The sequence below is a fragment of the Ursus arctos genome, unplaced genomic scaffold, assembly GCF_023065955.2.
Source record: "Ursus arctos isolate Adak ecotype North America unplaced genomic scaffold, UrsArc2.0 scaffold_4, whole genome shotgun sequence".
NCBI classification, from domain to species: domain Eukaryota; kingdom Metazoa; phylum Chordata; class Mammalia; order Carnivora; family Ursidae; genus Ursus; species Ursus arctos.
Genome location: NW_026623056.1, coordinates 90709048 through 90735913, shown reverse-complemented (window position 1 = coordinate 90735913; position 26866 = coordinate 90709048). Strand labels below are relative to the sequence as shown.

Here is a 26866-nt window from a genome sequence, read left to right as displayed (position 1 = left end):
ATCATTGGCAATGGGGGCTCAATCCTGGGGGCCTAGAACCCGAACCTGGATACCCCAGTCCTCGCCTGGATGTGTACCCAGTGAACATGGACATAGCCAGGGAGGGTCATGGTCTGAAATTTCCAGCGACAGCCAAGATGCATGCAAGGACATAGTCTCTCCTCCAGGCCCAGAGGAGGGTGCTCTCCAGCCCCAGGGGTTAAAGTCCCTCAGCAGGCGATTCTGGTCCAACTGGAAAAACCAGGCCAGGCCCCAGGGTGATTGCAGGCTGCCCAGTGGGAAGAGAAGACGTTTCCCCAAGCCAGTAGTGAGAAGAGGAGGTAAGAAAAGAAGCTGAATCGCTGGGCAAGTAAACACACACCACCCAGATTCCCACTAGCAGAATGGGTCCCCGGGGCTGGGGGGGCTCTGGGCCCCTCCCCCCGGGCACCCTCCCTGGCTGCCTGCCCTGGCTGAGGAAGGGTCAGGGCTCCCGCAGTCTCTTCTCCCTGCTCCCCTAACTCTTCTTCCTGTCTCCCAGCCGCCCACCCAACTCCCGGAGAGGACCCGTGACCCTGCGCCTCCGCTGTCTCTGGGCCTAGAAGTAAACTGGGAAATGTGAGAAACCCAAGCTCCCGAGCAAGGCCATCTGGGAGTTGGGGAGGAGGGTGACGCAGTCTCCAGGGCTCAGGCCTGGGCATGACTCTGCTGTCACCTGCTCCAGGGGCAGGCTTGGCCCAGCCTCGTGCCCACCCCCACATCTCGCCCACCTTGATGGTGGTACTGAGGTGGGAAACACAGGCAGAAGAAAAATTATTGAATTTCCTTACTACCTACAGCCCATTGACAAGTCCTTGAAACAGGCAGAGGGACCTTTCTCTAGGGACCCAACTGCTTCGATGTTAATACTTCGCTAAGGGCAAACGGCAATCTTAGCCCAACAGCCCTCCCCTGCCCCCCTCCCCAGGATCCTGTAAGCCTGCTTTAACGTATAAAAGCTCTTTTAGAAATTTCCTTTATCTCTAAACCCTCCAAGTGTACGGCCCACCGATACACATCTGAGGGTCTCACAACTCAGGTTCTATTAGACAGTAATAAATGACCTTTTCCCCACAACTGCCAGCCCCCTCGAGGTCCTGGAAACCTTGCTTCCAAAATTCCTTAGAGACTTACGCTCTCCCTAACCCCTTCCCGACTTGCAAATATACAGTGGGCCACTCCTCATGACCCGGATGCAGCTCTTTCTGCCCATGGGTCCTGACCCCGTGCTTTAATAAAACCACCTTTTGGCACCAAAGGCATCTTGAGAATTCCTTCTTGGCCGTCGGCTTCGAACCCTAACGTCTTTCCTACATCAGCACCGCTCGGTGCCTGGCCCGCCATCAGCCCGTGCGGGAGACTTGGACTTCGCTCCGCCCCCTCCCCTGCATCCTGGCCCAGCCCCTGACTGCAGTGCGCTCACGCTCGGCCTCATCTGTAATGACTCCTAGTATCTGCCCAGAATCTAAGGAGGTCACATTCAGGAAGCACCATCGAAGTCCCAAGCACAAGGTAAACCCTCTTACAACTTAAAAAAAAAAAAAAAAAGATGAAACTTCATGCCTTCGTCCATTCAGGCAACTACGACCTAGACTGGGTGCTCTAACAACAAACACTTCTCCCAGTTCTGGAGGCTGGACAGACTGAAATCAAGGTGCCTGCCCGTTCTGTGAGGTCCCTCTTCCCGGTTCATAGATGGCCGTCTTCTCCCTGTAACATGGGGCCAGAGGCCGCGGAGCACGGCGGGGGCCTCGGCCATGAGGGCGTTGACCCCATTCATGGGGCTTCATCCTCATGACCTCCTGGCCTCCCAGAGCCCCTGCCTCCTGATACACTGGGGGGTGAGGATTTCTCACCTTGCAAATTTTGAGGGGGGACAGAAATATTTAGTCCATAGCATCTATGTGATTACATTCCCATTACAAATAACAAAATTTTTAATTCGTATATTTATTGTATTTATTTAGTATCATTGGCATCACAGATTATATATTCCAAAAATATTGACCGTAAACTCTGCCTTCTCAAGTACTCCTCCTGTCGCTTTGTGCCTTTTGTTTGCTGCCAGTGAACGAGAACCAGCATGGCACCCGGAAATTCCTTTATTTTCCCAAACTCCTCCCTGACAAAACGGTGCCTACTTACTACCTTCCCACTGGAAATTACATTGGTCTAGGGTTTGTAAAAATAAGAATGCACGTGGCTTTCCTTTTACCAGCTCTTCATTAAATTTTGGGAGGAGGGAAGACCTTTCACACCTTGACATCAAGCTATCTTTGGCTAGGAGTCAAGCTTCATGTCTCCATCACCAGCGCCTTGGTGAGATTATAAGTTTAAAGTTCATAAACAACCAGACAAGAATGCCCAGGTCCTCAGAATTGGACCACAGGCTTCTTTCCCAAGACCAGGATCTGAGTGTTGCGTACTCAGGCAGGCCATCCCGTTTGCTCCCAGCTGTAGTTCTGTGTCAAGCTATTATCACTATTATCCTGTAAAGACAGAGAGACTCTTCCCTTTCCTCTCTATCTTCTTGGTGGCTGGGGCCTGGAGAACACCTGTGAAGGAATTCCGACAGTTGCCTGATGCCATCCAAGTGTGGTGACAACAGGCTGGGTACCGCAGAGCCTGGCAAGTGCGTGTTCTTGCTTTCTACTCCTGTGTCCCTTGATTGTCCCCATAACCCACTGTGTCCTCCTTGGAGGATTTCAGCCACTTTTCATGATTACATTTCATGAATGATGGTGCCAGGGCTTAAAACCAGTTGTCTGGGGTGTCTGGGTGGCTCAGTCAGTGAAGCGTCTGCCTTTGGCTCAGGTCATGATGTGGTCTGGTCCTGGGATTGAGCCCTGCATCGGGCTCCCTGCTCAACAAAGAGCCTGCTTTTCTCTCTCCCTCTGCTGCTCCCCTTGCTTGTGCGCTCTCTCTCTGTGTCAAATAAATAAAATCTTCTAAAAAAATTAAAATAAAACCAGTTGTCTGACTTTAACCAGCTTGACCTGAACGCACCGGTTAGCCAGCCCCTCTCCAGGGAGCACCTACGCTTCCCAAGCAAGAGTTAATTACTGGGATCAGAAGGCGACTGAGGAGCCACGGTGTGTGGCTTTTAGCTCTAGCGAAAGTGTCTCTCAGGTAAGGAACTGCTCTTTCAAAGACTAGAAATCATCCTGGTCATTCACTTTTCTCAGTTTGTGTCTCTCCCTGCTTCCCTTTCTATCGTCCACTGTTCCAGCCAGCCCAACCCCCACCCACACCTCCACTGGGAGGCACCACAGGGGATTCTGCTCCCAACCCCTCCCCAAGCCTTCTCCAAATGCTCTCCCCTGCCTGGCACCCCCGCCGCACCCTGCAGCCCCCTTAAGTCTGCCACAATGCCCCCAAGTGTCGCCCAGGCACCTGGCACAGGTGAGGCTTCTCGAGCACGTTCCCCACTCAGTGGCTCCCAATGCTCACATGTGTCATTTAAAAGGAGAGCCCGGCTGGCTCTCGGTATGACTTGCAAAATACAAGACTGATTATCAGTGGTGGATGTGGTCCCTTTGGCTACTTACTTATGGGACAGAATCTAAATCCAGTCCTCTCTGCATCTCCGTGCCAGGGGCATCTCAGAGACAGCAGGCTGGGGACAAGGTGGGGAGCTTTGTCAAAATACTGCTTGATGACTTGAAATTTAAACTTCACCGTCACAGTGTCGGTATGAAAGCCAAGTTGCAAATGTGTTGTGTTAAATATGCTATTTTCTTTTCTGATGATTTTAAAGTTTAAATTAAAGAAAAGAAAGCCAGCAAGACAGCAGCCTCAGGGAGCATTTTGGTCTAGGTGGTCACCAGGGAGGACAGGAGGAGAGCTCCCGGGGAAGGCATAGTGCAGAGCTGACCCTCACCCTTCCAGACGAAACCGCACTCATCAGACAAGACGTAAAACCCTGCTCGGGGCAGCCTCCCATCTCCCAAGCCCCGGGGCAGCTGGGAGGGGGTGTACAGACTGCGTCTGGACCACCAGCATCAGCCTCACCCCCAAACCACCGGAGAAAGCTCTCGGAGGCAGGGCTCATGCATTTGCATTTTTTTATCAAGCTTTTTAGGTGATTCTCACATAGCATGAGATTGGAGGATGACTGGATACCTCACACACTCATACGTCCCTGCAGAGGACCTCCACGACAGCACTTTTCCCGGTCTCCACGGGTGAGCAGCTCACTTCTGCTTTGTTTGCTTGTTTTAGCTGTATTCACATGTTCGATCAAATTCAGGTAAAGTCTTGCTGGTGCCCAGCTATTTTATCTCCAACATGTGGCACTGGACCCCTATGCTCTCATCCACTGTGAACTGACTTGCACAATTTTACTGTCAGAAAGCAGCTGATCAGGGACTCCAGGTGGCTCAGTCGGTGAAGTGTCTGCCTTTGACTCAGGTCATGATCCTGGGGTCCTGGGATCGAGCCCTGCATCAGGCTCCCTGCTCAGGGGGGAGTCTGCTTCTCCTGCTGCCCCTTCCCACCGCTCCTGCTCTGTTTCTCAAATAAATAAATAAAACCTTAAAGAAAAAAGAAAGAAAGAAAGTAAGCAACTGAGCCAGAGGTGGCAGACTAAGGGAAGGAATCACAAGTTCTTATAGTCCAAAAGCCTAAATCCTTAGGAGAATGTTCTAGAAGCACCCTTCTAGAAGGCTGTAAAATGAAGGAGGAAGGGAATTTGCTTCGAGGGACAGGAAGTTCCCTTTGCCAGGGCAGGCCTTCCTCCTGGCACTGCAGGGCCCATGGGGACGGCGCTGTGCATGCCGTGCTGGTGACGGTTTCACGTCATTCTCAGCAAAACCTGGAGGCTAGATATGCTACCTAACGGCAGCAAACCCTTATCTCCAGCTATTCTCTGGGTTTGTGCCTTTCTTTCTAAACCATTGCAAGGTATTGAATTATAAGTTTTTGTCTTGAAATGAGGAGCTTCATTTGGTTTGAAAATTTGAGAATTAACTATCGTCATCATTGTCGTTGTGATGACGAAACATTACCTTAAAAATAAATCCAGAGTTGGGAATCTTTGGGAGCATATAGAGCAATTCAGACTGAGGAGGGTGTCCATCCCCGGAAGCACTGGAAGGACCATACTGGGAGTGTGTTTGCTGGACTGGTTTATGTGCTGCTTGTCTCCATAGTTGGAAGCAAGTGTACCGAGAGAAAGAAGACCTAAACAACAAGGTGACTGAAATAAACAAACAGAAGCACGAAGAGGAAGCAAAGCAAAGCAATGGACTAGAGAGGCAGACACAGTAAATTTGCTTCTGAGCTTCCTGGATGCCAAGGGCAAGGCAGGAGGAGTGTTCTGAGTCCTATGGAGGGAGAAGCAGAGCAGCTCACCGTGGCAGGTGACGGTCCTTTCTGGAAGGACCCGATTCTGCACTGCCACCTCCCCCCCACCGGCATAGATAGGGCTGTGTGGGGTCTGGGAGAGCCGGTAGGAATGCCCATTCTCTACCGCGGTGTTCCTTCTAGAAATAGTGTCTCAGGAAATCCTCTATGGTTGGAGGGGCCTTCAGACTGTGCCTCAGAAGGGCATGAAGTGTCACCTCCTTCTCTCGCTCTCTCCCGACTCCAGCAACAGGCTTTTGTCACTGAGGGTCCCCTACAATTGCCTCCACCATGCCCCCCGGATTGAGTCTGGTCCTCTCGCATGCCACGGCCAGCTGCTTCCTTCTCCTTGGACCCTTTTGTCGCTCAGCCTCCCAGCCGCTCCCTTCCCGGGATCGGCCCCCATCCCACCTGATGATGGGCTGCCCCTTCTCATTCTCCTTCCGTGGGTCCCCCTCACCCTCACACAGGGGCCCCTAGGGCTCTGCCTGGCCTCTGGCTTTCAGTAGCATCTCTTTGCTGACCCCCCAAGTCTGTGTCCACTCTGTCCGCTCCAACAGCGTACTGACCATCGGCACTTAGAGGGCTAATGGCCATCTGTGTTAATTTCCCAGGGCCTCCATAACTTAATACTGCAGCCTGGGCAGCTCAAACAATTTTCTTTCTCACAGTCTGGAGGCCAAAAGTCCAAGATCAAGGTGTCGGCAGGGTTGGTTTCTCCTGAGGCCTCTCTGCTTGGCTTTTGGGTGGAGGTCTTCTCTCCGTGTCCTCAAATGGTCGTCCCTCTGTATATCCAAATTCCTCTTCTTATAAGGATGTGAGTCAGACAGGATTAGAACTGCCCTAAGGACCTCATTTTAACTGAATCACCGCTTTAAAGACCCTATCTCCAAGCTCAGTCACTCTGGGGCCCTGGGGTTAGGGCTTCCCCATATGAATGGGGGAGGGACTTAGTGAGACAATTCAGCCCAGAGCAGTATCTCAAAACTCAATACGCCCATGCCCACGGCCGTGTTCCTGGTCTTATCCCCGAAATCTGCTTTCCACATTCCAGTCAATGGCACCCCCGTAGCTCTATTGTTCAGGCCAAAGTCGCTGGGGACCTCTCTGGCTTCTCCCTGCAAGGCCCACATTCATTTGGCTAATCCTGTCTGCTCCATCACCCGTCCCCAGGCACCATGACACTCTGGGCACTGCTGGACGCACAGTCTCCAAGGACCCTGCTCACCTGCACGGCTCCCCAACAATTCGCTCTTATCGCAGCTCTTAGTGCTCCTTCCAAACACACGCCTGGTCGCGTGATTTCTCTGCCACCACCCAACTCAGAATACAACCCAAAACTCCTTGTCTTGCTCCGAGGTCCTGCATCATCCGCCCCACTCCCAGTCTCTTATATTATATGGTTCTTGTCTCTTGGGCTGCTCCTCCTGGCCCCATGCCTACTCCTGCAGGGGCCTCTGCCTGGAAAGCTTTTCCTCTGGTAGATGCACCTGTTACCTCTCCTGTCCTATTGGGGGACTCCCCTGACTCCGGTATGAGCAGGAGACCAGTCCTATCATTACTCTGCCCCCTTGCCCTGGTTTATTTCTCTTTTTAGCCCTTAGCACCACCTGATTCTACGTATTTACTGTTTATGAGTTTCTGTCTTCTCTGATGCGTTGAAAGCTGCATGATGACTCACAGTGGGCTCCTTCTGTGCCCCCAGCACAGGGCCTGGCATGCTACAGGTGCCCAGTAAATGTGTGTGGCCACCCCGCAGAGCAGAAGCAAGCATGTGGGAGTGGGCCCCCTCTTCCTGTTTTCCCCATTGCCTCTAAACTAAGGAACTTAAGAGGTAAGGAGGGAACACAGAGAAGGCAAAGATGTCTCCTACTTGGCAATAGCTTCTGACCTCAACCTTCCAGGGAGGCAGGGACCCTGGGACAGGCTGCGAGGCATCAGGGGTCGCCTGGACCCAGCACCTTCTGGAATAGCTCATGATGGTTCCAAGCCTGTCCCATGCCAGGGCCAGCCCCTCGGAGGCCATCCCTTTTCCCTATGACCGGTGCAAGATGTCAGGCAGGTCTTCCAAGTTTGAAAGAGAAGCTGGATTTTTATGTGAAGTTTCTCAATTTTAAACTGTTAGTTCAAATGGTTTTAGCATTCTGTTTCCAGTAAGAGACATCATACAGGGTTTGGCCCACTACAACCAACTGCTTTGTTATAAATCAATCTGAAGTGACTTGACCCATTTTTAAAGTGATTAATGCCTATACTTCTGGCCTCTAATCATATATTTAAGTCAAAGAACAATTAAGGTACAAAACCATGATTCAACTTTACAGACCACATGGAGGAGAGTACTGCTATAGGGTTAGTTTCTCCTGTCTTACAAGACAGTGCATGGACAGGCAGCCTCACGAGGGGCTCGTGCAGCACTTTCATACGAACTGGAATAAATCACATTTTCCACAAGACATTTCCTGGCATCTGCCAGAAACCTGCCATGTTAAAACTGCCATACACATGACTACAAATGTAGAAGGCACTTCCCGGATTTGTGCAGTACGCAACCTGCACAGCCACACAGGACATCCCCAGGTATGGATATCTTTGTCCAGCCCATCCTAGACCTAAACTGGTTTGAGAGTTGTCTGAATGCTCCATTCCTTGGAAAAGATGACAACTTTTACTTGCCTAGCTCTCCATGGTTTGCAAAGTCTCTCTTCATTCATTGGCTAATTGAATCCTAAGCAATACACAAATGTGTTATTATGCCTATTTTATGGATAAAGGAATTAATCTTCAGAGAATTTAAGCAATTTGACTGTGAGATTCTGCAAGTACTTAGAGGCAAAATGGAGTGCAAACCCCCATGCTCTTAACTAAGGCGTCCCTGAGGTCTGGGCTGCCCCACCTAGTGAGGTGGGGATGGCTTCGCCCTTTTCCTTTTGGCTGGTGGGCACTCTCACGCCCACTCGGCCCTTTAGCTCACTGAGCGGTGATCTCCAGTCCCTCCCAGGACACATAGCCAGGGAGATAAGCCGGGGGGGGGGGGGGGGGGGGGGGGACATGGGACTGCGAACAGTCCTTTTTGAAGTCAGTAAAGAAGGAAGTAGATTTTTGTTTTCTTCCTTCTTTATAGTGGAATAATTTACTGTTTTACAACCCACATTTTGTACCCAGAACTGAAAGACTTTTACAACTGGGAACATGACCACTGTTTTTTTCTTTATTACTTTGCTGAGTAATTTATCACTGTCCATCTACATAAAATTGTCCGTTATTGTCAGGCATAGGCTTCCAGATAACTACGAACACACCAAGACAAAGACCAATTTATCAGTCCTGGTGATAAGGCAGAGCCTGGGAGTGATGTCTGGGGGAGAAGAGGCCAGGCAGGATCTACTGAGGCCTGGAAGTTTAGCTTAAGGCGGGGCCTTCAGGATGGGGTGGGGGATGGTTTGAGCCAAATTGGGTGTGGATCCCGCTGCAACATTCGGACGGGTGGAAACAGCTGGGTGAGGAGTTTGAGGCAGGGATTCGAAGAATCTCCAAGTATAAACTGTTGCTACTTACCACTGAAGTCTTGGTGGGCCTTCCCAGAGACTTCAGTAATGAACCATCAAGCCATTGGCCTGGGCCAGGGTCTCCTGGAATAGGGAAGTCAGCTATTAAAGACAGCAGAACAGTTAGATCTCGTTAATGGAGACAGTGAGCTGTTTAGGGTGTGGGCCTGGGTGGTTTCCATGGTCATTTTTGAAAGGACAGATTCACTAAAGCAGTTATGGTTTCTGAAAACCAATGAGAAAAAAGAGTATGTATATATATATATACATATACATATATATATATATATATATATATATATATATATATATATATATATGGAGAGAGAGAGCAAGCGGGGGGGGAGGGAATATATATGTGTGCACACACACACGTGTCTATACACATACATACATATGAGCCCGTGTGCGTGCCTATTTAAATTGCGCTCAGCCTGTCCTAGATCCCCGAATGAATAGAAGGAGAAGCATTCAAGTCAAGATAAACTATGCTGTTTGTTGATCGGCTATGGTTCATTTTCTAAGTGGGCATCGGTGTGACAACCAAGTTTCAATGTCCTGGCTCCTGAAGAACGGGACGGAGGAGAGGGGCTCGCCGCCAGCTGCTGGCTGCCCCAGACATTCCTGCTCTGTTTTGGAGCACGTTGACCCATCCCAACACAGCAGTCACCCACTCCACATGTTACAGCGGCTCTCGTGGCTGGACGCTATTTCTCTGGGGAGAGAGATGTAAAGTTTTATGAAAATTTGGGCCAGCCATTACCAGGAAAGAGACAGAGAACAGGTACAGCTCCCTAAGTTGACTTCCTAACTCGGAGTAGTGGGTTGGGGGGGAGGGTGGGGCAGGAGGGGATTGGGATGATGGTGGTAAATTCAGCAGCCATACCACGGCCTTGCTGTGGAGGCTTTGGGAGTCCCAAATGTCCACTCAAAGAAATACCTTTAAAAAAAGATGAGAGATACCTTTAAAAAAAGAACTCTGAATTTTAGATCTGTAAGAACTTACTGTGGGGACACTTGATGGGCTCAGTTAAGTGATGGACTCTTGGTTTTGGCTCAGATCATGATCTCAGGGTTGTGAGATGGAGCCCCACGTCAGGCTCTGTGCTCAGCTGGGAGTCTGCTGGAGATTCTCTCTCTTCCTCTGTCTGCCCCTCCCCCTGCTCACTCACGCCCTCTCTCTCTCTCTCAAAAAAAAAAAAAAAAAAGAACTTACAATGAAATATTTCTAATTCTTCTTTCTTTCAAAGAAAAAATTTATCCAGATCAACACCCCTTTAAAGACTTCTCTTTGTAAGGTGGGGGTGGCAGGAAGGTAAAGCTTCAGGGATCACATGAGGGGTTTGGTGAGACCCATTTCATCAAAGCAAACTTTCTGGAAATAGAATTGCATTTAGTAGTTAATACATTTTAATTTCTGTTGATAGACCCTAGGTAATGTGCTGTTGGGGAGGAAAAATTTTCCTCGAGCCTTCTGAAGTTCTTGTGGCTGGTGTAAGAATTAAACTGACATGAGACAGATTAACAGGAACAAATAAAATTTAATTTCATAACTATGGAAATCCCCCATATGAAAGATTCCAAGACAGAAAGGTAAGATGAGGTTATCTAGTGCCTCCTGAGCTGAGGAATGGGATAGGTGTCTGGGTTTCTAAGGGGAGGAGGGTACTTCACAGGGAGATGAGATGATGAGCAGATGTTTGGTAATCAGATGTCCGCCCTGCCCACAGATGGGTCACCCAGACAAATTTCTCTCTATTTCTCTACTAATAACTCCAATTCTGGGAAAGACCCTCAACTTGGATTCTTCTATGTAGTTACGGGAGGGGCAAAAGTTTCTCTTGAGCCCACAGGGTCTCCGTTGCCCTCAGCTCAAAATAGTCTACCTGCCAAAGGAGTGCATTTTGGGAAGACTTACTCTGACCCCCTTCAGTGCATTCTGAGATGAGTAATAAAGCCTGCACTACTCATTTAGAAACAAATTTAATGAAATGATGAAAAGAAAATAAGAAAGATGGGAGAATATTTGCTATCCAAATGAAGCTGAACACTATTCCTGGCTTCTCACTGCTCCCCCCATCCCTACAAACTCCGCCTCTCCCTGCCCTGTACCTGAGTGGGGGAAGGGAAGGAGGCAGAAGCCAGAGGTGCAAATTCATCTCACCTTCCCTCTTAAACTTTTAAGGACGCCCCGGCCCTGAGGTCAAACCAGGGTCTTGGAGCTCTGATCCAGCCCACTTTCAAATGTTGTCAAATGTTTTTTCTTCCAGTGAAATCTGGCGCACCCAAGCAGAGGACAAAGGAGGGGACTCGGACCTGCCAGTGCCTGTCCTGTCTTGGTGCCCACCGCAAGCATCTCCATGCCCATACAGGAGCAGCCCTGCCCCACGTAGCTTGTCCAAGCACATGCAAAGTGAGGGCACGGTTCTCCCCATCGGGGGGAGGGAGGGGAAGCAGCTCCTTTACGTTCCCTGTCCCACACTGGAGCCACTCACCGCCTCCCTCTTGCCTCACCTTGAAGAGGCTGCCAGCCTGGCTTTGTACATGTTTTCTGGTGCAGAGAACTTCCAGCCCCTCCCTGAAGAATCTGGACAAGAAGGGCAGCAGGTCTGCTGGGCCTTGGTCTTCTGGAAAGCAGGACGTGTGAAAGAAAAGGTATTGTGACAGCCATCCCCCCTTGCCAGGTAGCCCCCGTATGCCTCCCCAGCCCCGACTTCTATCACCTGTCATTCAAAGCTCAAGAGGTGGGCTTGAAATAGAATTCTGAGGTGACCTTTAACGAAGTTTGTTTAACGATAAATTGTTATTGTTAGAGCCAGTGCTGCATTTAAGACGACACTCTAAAGGGCACTGCAGGTACCCCGCTGGCATCTGCATTTCCTGGGTGCCTACAATGATGCTGTCAGTCACATCCAAAGTGTTGGCATTCAGTAATGTAATGTCAATATTAGTCTTGACACGATGAAAGCAAGTTTTTCATTCACTAACACCAACTGACCATATTCCACTGGGCCCCTGAGAGAGGGTAGATGGAGTGTAGACTGCATGGGGGAGGGTGGCCTTGGACACTCCAGAGTAGGCATGCGGCTTGACAAGAGGCAGAACTTAGGACTCCCCAGTGGAGGTTGGTGGTTCCTCCATCCAGAGGCTAATTCCAGAGTGGATGAATTAGAAATGGATTAATTCACATAGGGAGGAAGTGAGTACCTTTATTTTATGTTTTTTAGAGCCACAGGTGCCATCTCGAGAGTCTAGACTATGTCCCCATCGAGATGAGGGTGAGTGTTTTGCTAGGCGTGTTTTAGGAGAGGCGGTGAGTCCTGAGCGCTTTCCTAGGGGTGGTAGTAGAAGTAGCGGGGGGAAGAACTGGGCAGGTGGCAGGTGCAGCGCGCTCTTCGAAACCGTTAACACGCTGTAACTCATTCAACCAGAGCTGCATCTCTAGGAGACTTTACAGAGGAGACTGGGGCATCAAGAGGTCAAGAGGCTTCTGTCCTGTTCCGGAGTCTCTGGGAAGCAGGACGTTTCTCGGGGAGTGTTACTGGGGTCAACGCTTCGGGGAGCGAAGGTGGCAGAGTCAGGCAGAGCGAAGCATTGAGCTGTCGTGCCGTCACCCCTAAGGCATCCTGCACCGTCTTGGGCAGCTTTGGCTCCCAGGGCGGCATCCAGGCTCTAGCAGACCAGCCGTTGGAGGCAGACGGCCTCAGAAAGGGGCTGTGCTCTCAGGCCAGGCGGCTGTCTGTGGGGCAGCTGTGGATTTTGGGGGGGTGGGCAGGTGGGGGGATTAGGAATCAGGGACTGGGCCTCAGTGCAAGGGCCAGGATGGGCGGGCAGGCACGCGTAGCCAGGAGCTGACCAGCATGCATGTGAGGACCTACCCCCTTGGAGGCACTGGGCCGTGTCCCTGTCCATTCATCCCTGTGAGGGGGTAAGGGGAGCTGCCCACGAGTACCCCGGCAGCTCAGGAATTCCTAACCTGTGGACGAAAGAAGACACCAAGCAAGAGAAAGGTCACAAAGTCATGCAAAAGGCCGGAGCGTGGCCTCCCCTCCCTGGCCTGGCTGGCGGGGCAGAGGGGTCTCCCAGGGAGGTGGTGGGACCTCTTCCCACCATCTCTGCTCTCTGTGACAGGACACTGGCCATCAAGGCCAGAAGACCAGGCTTGAGTCTAGCTTGGAGGACTCTGGTGAATGGATACCACACCCCGGCAAGCCTGGCACAGACCTGAGGCCAGAGATGCCCTGGTCTAGCCCAGAGAACCCTGTCATCCCTCCTCCCATCACTTCCAGGTGCATCCCCCGGGTAGCAGAGCGTGGCTCAGGCAGCTTGGAAGCAAGGAGAGCCCCCCCCTCAACCCACTGGATCAAGGAAGTCCTCTGAGGGCAGAGCTGGGGGCCACCAGGACCTCTCAGGACGGCAGGGCAGGAAGCCTGGTCCTTCCTGTGGGACAGGCTCCAAGGGAAGCCATGGGACCACCAAATGCTGCTTCTCCTTCCCTCCTTCTCAAGTGAAAATTTTTATCACGATTACCCTATGTTCCCTCCGTCATTATGACTCAGGTGTGTTGGGGACAGTTAAAGTTATAACTTAACCTCCAGAGCCAGGCTCAAGGAAACTCACTGATCTCAGCGAGTGCACACCAGCCAGCACCCCATCCTACGTCCAGCCACATGGGGTGTCTCCCCCTGGAGCTGAGAACAGCTGGGAAGGAGGACCAAGTTTGGCTGCGTGGGACTCAGGGCATCCGAGGAGGCTGACAAAGGGAAGCAGGAGATGAGAGGGGTTCTTCCCTCACTAACAGCTTCTGTGGGCTCCCCGTACCGCCTGGCACAACCCCTTTCTCCGGAACTGCCTGCCTCTGGGTACTGGAGCCAAGGGCCTTTAGGACTTGGGGGCTCTGGTAGCAGAACAGCCTCCCTGGCTGGAGGCCTACTTAGCTGCCCAAGAGACTCCCAGGACCAGAGACCCAGCTCTGGTCTCAGCACACCTGTGCGACCCAGTGAGCTCTGTGTCCTCCCGGACACCGTGTGTCCTCAGCTGTAAAATGGGGATACGTAGGCGCCCATCTCCTAACGAGGTCCCTGGTGATGTTGAATACCAGGTCATTGTGATTTTCACTGAGCCCGAGTCGCAGTGTGTGCTGAGTCTTGGAGCCGAGCCTTGCAACTTCCTTCACCGGCGAGAAAGAACAAATAGTGAACACTTTTTCCTTGTTTGAACAACTGGGATGTGGATTCATCTGAAGAACTCGCTGAGACCAAGGTGTCTGCCTGACGTGGCCCACGGAGTGGGGGTGCTTCCCCAGGAGTGGTGTGCAGGTGGGGTCTCGCCCGTCTCTGCAGGACGCACCCAACATCCCGTGTGCAGGTTTCAGGTGACTGAGGTGCCTGTCGCTCCTCCGACAGCACTTGGCTGCGAATAAATTCTGTGTCCACCTTTCCCCTCCCTCTGACTGTGGTTACCAAGGGGTCTCTTGGACCTGGTTAACTCAACAACTAAAGGACAAAATTGGGGCGCTGGGGGGCTCAGTCAGTGAAGTGTCTGCCTTTGGCTCAGGTCATGATCCCAGGGTCCTGGATTGGAGCCCCGCATCAGGCTCCCTGCTCAGTGGGGAGCCTGCTTCTCCCTCTGCCTCCCACTCCCCCAGTTGGGCTCTCCCTCTCTCTCACTCTCTCTCTGACAAATAAATAAATAAAATCTTTAAAAAAATAATAAAGTACAAAATTATCTTCTCCATCATAAATAGCGTGGGGGCAAGGGGCTTATTACAGGCAGACCACGGATCATTCCCATCCACAGACATGCTTTCAGGGGAACACACTTAAAACCAGTCAGTTTAATGGTTATGCGTACATTACTTTTAAAATTATGAAATATTCTATACATACAACAGAATACAAAAAGAAGGTATAAAGAGAAAAGAAAGGGGACGCCTATGTCATCATGGTCCCAGCTAACAGATTGTCACCAATACTAGACGGTCGGTCCCGTCACCTTGTATCCTCTCCTGTTACACGCCCCTCATTCCCACTGGGGAAAACCACAATACCAGATCTGTGTTTGCCCATTTCTTTCTATGTTTCACGGTTTTAGTATGTGTATCGGTATATGCTCTGAGCAGTATACCCTCTAATGTTGAACGTTTAGATATTTATGTAAATGGAATCGCCTGCATGTGTCCTAGGACAACTTGCTTTTTCACTCAACATTTTGTGGGATTTATTCCCGGTAATGGGTACAGCTGTGGTTTGCCCACTCTCGATCTTTTGAATACACCTGTACATAGGTATCCCCTTTCCTATTAGAAAGAACTGACCGGAGTTTCCTGTCAGTCCTTGGGTGGTTTCCAGGTTTCTGCAGTAGAAACAGTGCTTCTGTGAACATTCCCGTGGAAGTTTCTGGGCCCACGTCAAGAGTGTCTTTAGGGCGCACGCGTAAGTGGAATTTCTGGGTGAAAGGTTTAGCTATCTTCAACATGATACTGAAAAGGTTTTTAAAGTGGATGTAGCGGGGCGCCTGGGTGGCACAGAGGTTAAGCGTCTGCCTTTGGCTCAGGGCGTGATCCCGGCGTTACGGGATTGAGCCCCACATCAGGCTCCTCCACTATGAGCCTGCTTCTTCCTCTCCCTCTCCCCCTGCTTGTGTTCCCTCTCTCGCTGGCTGTCTCTATCTCTGTTGAATAAATAAATAAAATCTTAAAAAAAAATTAATAAAGGGGATGTAGCGATTTAAACCCTCCTCCCTTCTCGCCCCCTCCCTTCCAGCGGACTCTGTCTGGGCCATACATGGTATTGAGTGACTTTAATTTTTGCTAGTCTGGTGTGTGTGTGCGTGTGCGTGCGTGTGCGTGCGTGTGTGTGTGTGTATTTTCCAGGGGAGCAGGTAGAGGACTTGAGACCACGCATTGAGGGAGCTGCCAACCAGCCCCTACGTGCCCCTCGTCTCTGCTTGCGATGCTGAAGCTTGAAGAGCCCAAGACAGGGAAGGGTGTCATCTTGCTCAGCTGGGGCTGCTCCAGCAATGTATCACAGGCAGGGCCGCTGAAACAACAGATGTTTATTTCTCAGAGTTCCGGAGGCTGGAAGTCCAAGGTGAGGATGCTGCCGGTTTGGTGTCTGGTGAGGACCCTCTTCCTGGCTTGCAAATGGCAGCCTTCTTGCTGTGTCTTCATGTGGCCCTTCCTTGGGGCGTGAGCAGGAAGAGAGGGAGACAGAGCCAGTCAGACACACATACAGAGATCTCTCTTCCTCTTTTTATACAGGCCATCAACCCTACCAAACACCAAGCCAGTGGTGACCTCATTTCACCTGAATGATCTAAAAGCCCTATCTCCACGTACAGTCACATTGGGGGTTAGGACTTCAACATATGAATTTGGGGGGGTCATAATTCAGTCCACAACAGATGTAAAGTGGGGGACAGCAAAGACAAGCTGGAACCCATATGCAGGGGCTGGAGCCCATGAGGCCAGACGGTTGCCTGTGACCTTGGTGAGGGTGTCCCTACAGAAGCTGGGGCAAGGGCTCGTCGTTGCAGAGCTAAACACACACCCCCGGCCCAGGAGCTGGAGAAGCTGGGGGCTCTGGGGGAAAGGCCTGGTGACCGCCTCATGCACGGAGGTGTGTCAGCTGACTGGCAACACGAGACGGGTGCAAGAGCCAGTCCTGCTTCACTTCTGCCTTCCAGGTCCCCCAAGATCCCTCATGGTCCAACCCTAACCCCTTTGTGCACACAAAGTAGGGAATTCTGATGAAGTCGTGTCATTGCAAACCACATCTCCTAAAAGTTCTAGCACTTTTATTTTCACATATGAATTCACCCGAATTGACTTACACGTCTGATGTGACGTAGGATTCGAACTCCATCTTTTCTACATGAGCCTCGGTTTCCGTGAGACTTCTCCACACAGCTGTATGCCCCCTGTTAACACCTCACGTCTCCATACATACGTGCTTCTATGTCTTGGCTCCCTTCCCCATTCCCTGTTTCTTCTTTTCCCCAGGCCAGGACCTGGTGCAGCTTTTTATAATGAAGTCATCAGACTCAATCTCCTACAACTGGTCTTCTGACACAGTTTATTTGGGAAGAATCCTGCCACATCTATGCTTTTGACAGGTGTGCCTTGGCCCTTCGCCCCTTCGAGCTCTTGCCTGTACATTTTCGACCAAGTTCATGGAGGAGCTCCAGCACACAGTGTCAGAACTTTGGCTGCAATTACGTTAAATGTATGACATCAATTGGAGGGGACAGGTGACATCCTTATAATACTACATCTTCTCTACATGAATTGTATTTCTTTCTATTTGTTTAGTCTTTAATACCTTTCCGTAGAGGCTGATAATTTTCTCCATAAGAGTTTTCACATAGTTGGTAAGATTTATTCAAGGTAGCTTATTTTTTGTTGCCATTTAAGTGGTATACCTTTGTTACCTTTGTAGGTTTTTTTTCAACGTTTTATGATGACACATTTCAAAGATGCAGAAAACTGAAAGATTAGTACAATGAACCCATGTACTCACCCCTCTTAGAGTCAACCACTATTAACATTTCCCCATAGGTGGCTTTTTTTTTTTTTGATGAGCCATTTGAAATTAAATTACAGACATCATGACACTTCATGCCTTCATCTATCCACGTGCCTCCTCTAAGAATGACGTTCTCCCACAAAATCACGCTACCATTGTTACGGTAAATGATACATTTAAAAAGAGCACTTCCAGGGGCTGGTTGGAATCATCTTCAAATAATGACTGACTCGTGTCTTCCCTTGTAATTCTCATCAGGTTAATCTCTCACCTTTGCTAAAACATTCCTTACAATGTTGAGTAGAACCCTAGCCACAATCCTTTCCATTTCACCATTTAGGGTGATATTTTCGAGATTTTTCTAGATCTCCTTCATCAGGTAAGAAAGCTTCGTTCTATTTCATCTTTGCAAAGGACTTTTTTTTTTGTTTAAATCACAACAGAGGCATGTTGAATTTTATTGAATGCTCTTTTCAAATATATTAAGATTGCTTTATGATTTATGTGACTGTGTTCAACTCTACTAACAGATTTCTAATGTTAAAGCAATGTTCTATTACTGAGATAAACCCAGCTTGGTCATCATCTTTTTTGTAGAGTGTTGGGTTCACTTCGTTAATATTTGTTTATGGTTTTTACATATATAATCATGAGTTGGATTGGCTTGTGATTTCCCTTGAACTATCTTTGCTATTTTAGGCATTGATACATAAGGGAATATTTTGTTTTTCGACTCCTTGGAAGAATTTTTGAAAGACTAGAATAATAAGTTTCTTAACTGGTCCTAGGAATTAACCTAGAAAATCATCTGGTCAATTATTTGGTGTAAGTGTCTATTTATGTCCATTAATAAAGTTTGCCCCTTGTGTTGATGAGGGAGCAGAAGGCTAGCTGAGGACGAAGCAGACACCCCCCTCCCCACACACACCCCCCCAGATGGCATAGATGCGATATTCTTCCTGCACTCCTGGGGGTCCTAAAGCTAAGGAAAGGAAAAAACAGTTAACTTAGAAAGATCACAATCCTGCAAGACAGGAGTCTCCCTCAGTTTACAAAAGTCTCAGCAATTTACAAGAACAAAGCATTTCTATCAATAACGTAGCTTCCAGAAGGGAATGTAGATACAATTAAACGTCCTTATAACCTGCAGCGGGTTGACAGATACTTGAATCGGGCAGGGTGTACTGTTCCTCCCGGAAGCTCCCAACTATCTTCATGTTAATGCCTTGCTAGAGGCAAAAACAACCTTCACTTGACAATGGCAAGGCCTCGGGTATCCTGGGAGTCTTCTTTAGCATATGAAAATCCTTTTGAAACCTCCCTTTTTCTTACTTCCCCCAACTCGCATGTATATAATCAGCCACCGCTCACAACCGCGGGGGCAGCAGCTTTTTCTGCCCTGGGGTCCCCTCTCCGTGGCTTTCGTAGACCACCATTTTGCACCAGACCCGTCTCAGAATTCCTTCCTGGTGGTCGGCTCCGGGCCTCACCCCACCGAACCTCCCCTATATTCCAGAACCACATCAGTATTGTTCACGTCTTCTGTATTTTCACTGATTACTTTGTTTGCTTGACCTCTGATGGCCAAGAGAGAAGGTGGTGGGTTTGTAAAGACCTTGTAATTCTATAAACATTTGCTTTATACTTTTTCGGAAACCGCGTTGTTAGGTATAGGCAAGTTCACAACTACTATATTTTCCAGGCAAATTTATTTACTTTATCATTATAAGTGACTCTCCTTATTCTCAATAAAGCTTTTTCTTCTCAGGCCTATTTTGTCCATTATTAATATAGCTAAACCAGTTTTCTTTTACATATGTTCATTCCACATATGTCTCATCAATAGCATAGCATATGTGTGTCTTAAAAAACTAGACAGTCTGATAATATATGTATTTTTTTCAAATCCATTCATATTGACTGGACGGTTTAGTCGGTTCAGGGTATTTACAGGTATAACGGTGGCTAATGTACTTTGCATACACTTCTCCATGTATATTTTGTGCTTTCTTTTCGTCCTGTTTTGTTCTGGGTTGAATCTTCTCGTCTTTCCCTTCAGCCTTCTTTGTTTCATTTTATTTGTCCTTCTTTCCCCCTTATTCCATTTTTTCTTCTTTGGGGTTGGACATCATCAACAAATAACTCTATTTCTTTTTTTTTTTTTAAAGATTTTATTTACTTATTTGAGAGAAAGAACGTGTGAGAGAGAGTGTGAGAAGGAGCGAGGCAGAGCATGTGTTGGGGGGGGGGCAGAGAGGCAGAGCGAGAAGCAGACTCCCCGCCTGATGCGGGACTCGATCCCAGGACCCTGAGATCATGAGCTGAGCTGAAGGCAGACACTTAACCGACTGTGCCAGCCAGGTGCCCTTCTGCTAAGTATCTTCTAAAAATCCTTGCTTCTAGGGGCGCCTGGGTGGCTCAGTCAGTTAAGCGTCCAGCTCCTGGCTTTGGCTCAGGTCATGATCTCAGGGTCATGAGATCCAGCTCCGTATCGGGCTCTGGGCCGGCCACTGTGATTCCTTCTTCACTTCCCCAGATAGATACTCCCACTTCACTTTTGTGTCTGAGGATTTCCCAGGTTTTCCTGCAAATTCGCCTGTAATTTTAAAGAACGTTAACAATACATAGTCTAGCCAGCCTTTTCCGTTTTGTAGTGGAAGCATTATTTCAGGGTATCTACTCTGCCATATGAACAGAACTCTGTTGCCTCTTTTTAACATATAATACTAGTATATTGTTTTCATTATATTACAGCTACTCCCCTTGGTAAGCAATTCTGATTTTCCACTTGTATTCATGAAAGAAGTGGTAATGTGGCCTTAACTTCAGAGCCAGTTTGATTCAGTGGTTCAACGATGCCAAGAAGAACTGGGTTTCTAGTCTTCTCTATGCTGTCATTGTTGATGGAGGAGGCTTCTTTATCTGGAGCTAGCTTCCTGGTGATGGAAAGACAGCGGTCAACAATTCCTGAGACTACTCGCTTCTTCCTCCGAGCGCAAGGAAGTGGGTCTCTGCGAGTTCCCTTAGAAGAGGGAGAAAACCCCCAAACCTCCTTCCCTAAGCCCCACATCTCACTGGCCATAAGCGGGTGGTATGTTTATCCCTGAAGCAGACATTCTGGCGGGAAGATGAAGTTGCTGAGCCAGAGCCTGGCTCCCTGCTCTCCTCCAGCGCTGAGGTCACGGGGTCTCCCCAGGGGGCTGGCCGGCTGCCGGGAGGTGTGGGTACTCCAGCAAAAATTCCATGAAGCTGTCAAGAGAAGGAGAAATGCATGTTGAGCGCATAACCCGCAGAAGAGGGCTGAATATAGAGACACACATGCCACTGGTGTGCAGGTGGACATCAGGGGGTTGCTGGAACAACGGTGTCATTCCTAGACAGCTCCAAACACACCACCAGAACAGAAGTAAGAGACGTGCGGCAGGACACAATCTGACCTCTCAGCTGTACGTGGTCCTGGAACGTCTTCTACTAGGGACGGCCCGGACACCTGTGAAATAGGAGAGGTGGGTGGTCCCCTTTGTGGATCTAAGGGTGGGAGCCAAAAGACAGGGTGGGAGAGAAGGAATTACTAGGAAAGCCCAGCTCCCAGGTCAAGGAGGCATGTGATTTGGAATGAATTAGGTTTTCTTCCTATTCCACTTTATTGCAGAGCAATTCATGTTGCTTTGTGTGTTGCAAACAGCACTGGAAAGAGCTTCTGAAGGGCAGGGAAAAGCCAAGCCTTCTGGACTAAGGGTTATCTTACCCCTTTCTTCTCCGGCGTCCCTTGCCCGCGGTGCGTGGGAAGACCTCTCCCCACTCCTGGGGGCGTTGGGAGGGTGGGAGGAACTTCGGAGCTGAAGGCAAAGAAAGGCTGGCCCAGGCGGGCTGGAGGGTCCTTGGCGCACAGCCCTGTGTTCTCGGCGGTGGAGCCGGGCCAGCGGTCCTTGGGGCCTGGCTCTCTGGTCCGGGAGTTCATGGAGCAGCGGGGCTCGCGGGGGACTCCGTCAGTGCTCTCCAGAATTCCCTTCCTTAATCCAAACTCGAAGCGCTCACAACAGGAGCGGTCCAGGGGACGAGGGGAGGGACACACGCTCCTCCCAGCCCTACAATGCCGCCGGGGGGTGGGTGGGGAACGAAGCCCGGGGCGTCACCGGGTCCCCCGAACCGGCCGGAGCCCGGAGCGCTTCCCCGGCTTTTCCTGGCGGAAACTCCTCCTCCTCCCGCCGCCGCCCCCGCCCCAGCCCCAGCCCCAGCCCGGGGCCGCCCCGCCCGGGGCCGCCGCACCGGCCCGTCCCCTCCCCCTGCCGGAGGTGACCCGGGACCGCGTTTAGGGGTGTCGCCCTGAGCACTCGGATACCGCCTCCCGGGATTAAAGCGAGAGCCAGGGAGCGTCGGGGACTTCGGCGCCGGACAGAGGAAGACGAGCTCGGCGGGAGGCGGAGGAGGCGGAGGAAGAGGAGGAAGGGCAAGGGGCGGAGAGCGCCGGGCTCCGGAGCGCCGCAGGTAAGCGGCGCGCGGCCGGTTCTCCGTGCGGAGTCTGGGGTGCGGGCCCCAGGCGCGAAAGGAAGGATCTGGGCGCTGGGGGACACCCCAAGCGGCCCCCGCGCTAGGTGGCGGCGGCTGGACGTGAGGCCAGGTGTGAGCAGCGCGAGCGGAGCAGGTGCGTCTCCCGCCGGCGGGACGCTCCGGGCCGGGCCGGGCAAAGGCCCTCGGTGGGGCTGGAGGGTGCGCCGCTCCGAACGCCCCTCTCTCCGGCCACCGCGCTGGCTTCGCGCGGCCGGGGCACGTTGCTCCGGGTCCCTGGCTCTTTGATCGGAGTAGAAGTTGCCTCCGGGTCCCTCGGGGTCGGCCCCCTTGGCCAGAGTCGGCTCTTGGACCACCTGCCTCCTGCGGCCCGGAGCTGGGGAGCAGGGGTGCGCCTCTTCTTTTGGGGGACAAGGAGGACAGAGAGTTGTCTATCCGTTTCTTTGTTTCGGGAAAATCTCTGCAGCTCCGGAGTGTTACCTGAACTCCTTCTGCTTCTTGGTTCCCTCCCGAGGTGGGGAGAAACTGGAAACTCGCTGAGATTCCGGGAGCGATACGGCCGGCGCGGCGGGGACGGCGGAGAAAGGCTCCCGGAGGGGCCCCGGGCGAGGCGCGAACGGCTCTGCGGTCGCGGGGAGGGACTGTCTGCAGCCCGGACCCCGGCGGTGGCGATCAGAGCCAAGCTTCCTGGGCACCGGGGTTCCGCAGGAGCCCGACCGGGAGTAGCGGCCCTGGCCCCGGGCGTGCGCCCCCAGCCAGGACAAGACTGGGCCCCAGGGCGCTTCCGACCAACGCACGCCGTCCAGCGGGACTCGGGACGGTGGCTGCGCAGCGGAGCGCACCAGCCTGGCAGTGGATGTCTTGCCCACGGTCTCACGGGCCCTGCGGAATAGCCTTAGGGCCCCAGAGTTTGTGCTTCCCGCCCCAGAGGGCGGCACTTGGGTGCCCGGAGCCCTGAGGGCACAGCGCGGTGGCCCAGAATTGCGAAGCCCGAATCCCTTTCCAACGCACAGGCGGCGGGCCTGGTCAAGATGAATCCTAGTGGCTCGCAGCCCAGGGTTTACCGGGTGGGCAGGCGCTAGCCAGGGGCTTGGCCCTGACACTGCGCCCTCCTCCATTCCAACTGGCGCGGTGGTCCTGGGACTAAGATGGGGGCACCCAGGGGCGCGCTGATCCTTGCGTCAGGGAACTGGCAGCTGTTAGAGGGTCACCCGAATCATGGAAAATTACAAAGGCTGCCAAGCGGAGTTCCAAGGTGTTTAGGAAACCCGAAGTGAGAGGAAGCTTGTTGACTTAGCCTGTGAGGTCGGGGAAGGTTCTCCAGGAAGTGAGGCGGGTGCCAGCCTACCCTCAAGGCAGGTGGCCTCTGGGAATGTGGGCAGAGACTACCCAGGCCCAGGAATCTGGGGGTGCAGGCACCCAGGCTGCCCCTGCTGACAGAGGTGGAGGGAAGCCTGGTCACTGGGGAGTTGCTTCTGTTTTCCCAGCTTTTCCAGAGGTGAGGCCTGCCTCCCTGCCCCCCGCACAGCAGACCTTGTAGGAGGTTGGGGTTATCTGGAAAAGCAAGGGCACCACCAGGCAAGCACACTTAAGCTCCCCAGTTGGGGGAGCCCCCTCCACTGAGGATTTGTGCAGGGGACATCTGTCATTCAACACTTTACCCTCTGTTTTTGTTTTGTGTTTTGCTTTTAAATATCAATGGGTGGGCAGCATGGGCCTTTGTTCTTGGCCTCAAGCTACTTTCCTCTTTAGCATTCCCAAGGTCAGCCTTCTCCTAGCAAGGTTGTGCTGTTGCCAGAGGCCTGGAGACGGCTTGGAGCTCGGGTCTCACGCCTTTGGCTGCTCAGCCTTGGGCTCAGTCACTGGTGTTGTAGGAGAAAATGTGGCCACGGTGGTATTGGAATAACAGCAAACGTGGATGAGACACTTTCTTCCAGCCAGGTGTCATTCCAAACTCTTTATAACGTCCTTCACTTCACTGTGAGTCAACTGAGGCAGAGGCAAGATGCTTGCCCAGGGTCCTGTAATCCGTGGGAAGCCATGGGGGCGAAGCTTGGCCATCTGGCTCCGTAGGGCTCTAGCCCGTCCTGTGACTGCCTTTTCCTCCAGGAGATTGGAATGTCACAGGTACCACTGTGGAGGGCCAGGGGAGCTGAGAACGGGGCCCAAGGAATCCTCATGCGGCAGGGGCTTGCTGGCGAGCCGGGCTGGTTCCCCCTGCCCACAGGCCCACCTGCGCTCTGTGCTGAATCTTCCAGAGTGACCTGGGCTGGATTGTCTGGGACTCCTTGATGTGGCAGTGCAGAGGGCTGAGGTCCCTGGCTAATGGGGCGATGAGGGACAAGACTCGGGTCAAAACGTCCCTGTAGACAGTGCAGCCAGACACATGTGGGCCTCCCAGGAAGTGAACACCAGGAATCCAGGCTGGTAGCGCTCACTCTTTCCCATCCAAACCTGTGGCTGGAGTCCTGGGAGAGTTTTGTGACCATATGGGGTCATTGCTCCGGTTCCAGTCACTACATCGGACTGACAGTGGAGCTCACTTCTCTATTTTTCTAAGTCCTCCAGAAAATCTCGGGTTTGGGGGGCTGGGAGCCAAGTCCAAGCCTTGCTAATGGGGGCAGGAAATGGAAAGGAAATTGACTGGGTCGATTTAATGGCCGGTCAGTTTTGGTTACTTAAGGATTGGAAGCTGGTCTGCTAATGAGGTGGGTAAAGGGGGGTCTGGAGAGGACTTGGGGTCTTCGTGCTTTCCCACCTCTGCTCTGGATCTCCTGGGGTCACCCCACTCCCACAACTGCTGAGCCGTTGCTGCTCTTCCTTGCCCCCCCCTTTCCAGGGCATCTGCAGGGACCCTCTGACATTGGGTCTGCCCCAGGACAAGTTGGTGGCCTCTGGGGATGGAGTGCAAGGGCATCACGTGAGTCCCATCCTGGCTTGGTTCTGGGGACCCTAAAGGCCATCTCAGGGAGCCCTGGCTTGCAAGCGTCCAGGAGTAGTGGGCCTGGCTATGGAGGAGGGGACTCGTACGCTCTGTGCCGGTGACCATCCTGGTCCCAACTACATGCAGAATCCTGGGGAGTTGCAAAGGGCTTGGCTGATCAAACAGGCCATTTTAGGGGACAGCCTAGAGGCAAGGCTTGTGGTCAGAAAGGAGAAGAGCCAGCCTGGGACTTGGTCTGTCCTGGCCATTGGACAGTGGTCGGAAGCAGAGGAACCAGGATGTGTGGAAATGTCATGGTCAGCCTTAGAGGCATCGAGGGAGAAAGACACTGATTTTCTGGTGGGGATGTGGGCAGTTACTCGGATTGTGAACAGTGTGGACTTTGAAGAGGGAAGGTGGCTCGAAGATACGCTTGTAGGGGTGCCCGGGTGGCCCAGTCGTTGAAGCATCTGCCTTTGGCTCAGATCATGATCCTGGAGTCGTGGGATCGAGTCCCCTGCTGAGCAGGGAGCCTGCTTCTCCCTCCCCCCACCCCCACCGCTCTCTCTGTTGGCATGCAAGCGCGCGCTCTCTCTCAAATGAATGAATAAGATCTTAAAAAAGAAAATAAAAGACAAGACATGCTTGTAGAGGTGAGTCCAGGAGGAAGACGATAGAGCTTGCTCTGGGTGAAAACTCCAGGCATTTCGTCGGTGTGGACGGCGCTCGGCGGTGAGGCATCACCGGGGTGTGTATGCAGGGGCCGAGCGTGCAGAGATAGCACAAGAAAGCACGGAATGTTTGAAGGGCACAAAGTGTTGGCAGGCGCCATGGCTGAAGTCTGGAAGTTCATGGAAGTTCACGCAGGCGCAGAACTGACGGAAGGATTGGGAGCTCACGTGGAACCGGGAAGAGGCCTCGACAGAGAAATATCTTCAAGTGAGAGCTGAACTGGGAGAAGAAACAGCCCAGGTTTCACGAGAGCACGAGACCCAGTGCAGCGTCCCTCACGGCCGCTGCTCCCCAAGGAGCCTTCCCGGCGGGACACCGCACCTGACCTCATTTCAACCCTTGTTCAGAGCTCAGGGGACACGGAGCCTGTGTTTTCTAGGGATGTCAGGTTTGGAGTTCGTTCTGCGAGTGTCTGACCACAGGCAATAAATAAAAGATCATCCTGCCTGGCCCCCCAGCCAAAGCTCAGTTCTGTTCTAGAGCGTGCTTGGACAGCCCACCTTCCAGTATTGGATCGAATGTTTCTCACTTGGAAGAACGCTGTTCTCTCCAAGGCAACTCATCAATATTTAAACTGGCATTGTTGGAAATTTGGTTTTCCCGGGTTGAGTTAAAGCTGCCTTCCTGATCTTGCGGCCCTGTGGATCCTGCTTTCTTTCATCCTTTGGATTTGCACCAAAAAAGCTGAATCTCTTTCGCACGTAACCATCCCTTTGATACCGGCAGGTAAACCTTCGTTGCCATCGTGATGTCATTACTGTGTGCCCATCATGTGTTGGCCGTGGTGCTGGAAACAGACACACTCGGTCCTTGAAACAACCCTGTTTACTGATTATTCCACAGATGGGCTGGGGCGAAGTCTTTAACCCTTAGCCGTGGCCTTTGCACGGTCTTGGGACTCCTCCCTCCCGGAAGGACCTGGGCGCCTCTCTAGTGGGCCTGTCACGTTAGGTATGCAGTCAGTGTCGCACCTGCTGCCGTGAGGTCACCCACATCCTTCCTGGGAGGCTGGTTTTGTCCAGGTGCGAGCTTCCCAGCCTGCCCTCTCTCTCAAATTCCGTCTTACTCATTTGGCCTCTGGAACTCGAAAAATAGTGGAACGCTTTCTTGTGCGCTGCAGAGCTTAGCTTGAAAGAAAGCAAGAAAAAAGGACCCGACCCCATTCCTGCCCTAAACAGTTTGCAATCGCGCTGGGACAATGAGGCATTCATAGCAAAAGAAACGTGGAAGATGCAGGCAGCAGCTCTCCTGAGGTGAGGTCTCTGTCT

The 26866-nt window shown here is 51.7% G+C and overlaps 1 protein-coding gene across 2 annotated transcripts in view; it reads left to right on the top strand.

The window, feature by feature from the left end:
* Positions 1 to 21757: 21757 nt before the first annotated feature.
* The window catches only part of TMPRSS2 (transmembrane serine protease 2), a 34234-nt gene continuing 29125 nt past the window's right edge, over positions 21758 to 26866 (top strand). Inside the window, exon 1 of one of the 2 annotated variants that reach the window (XM_026499970.4) lies at positions 21758 to 21922. The gene's annotated coding sequence lies outside the window, so the exon portion shown is untranslated. The other variant, XM_057306767.1, reaches the window with a different exon arrangement.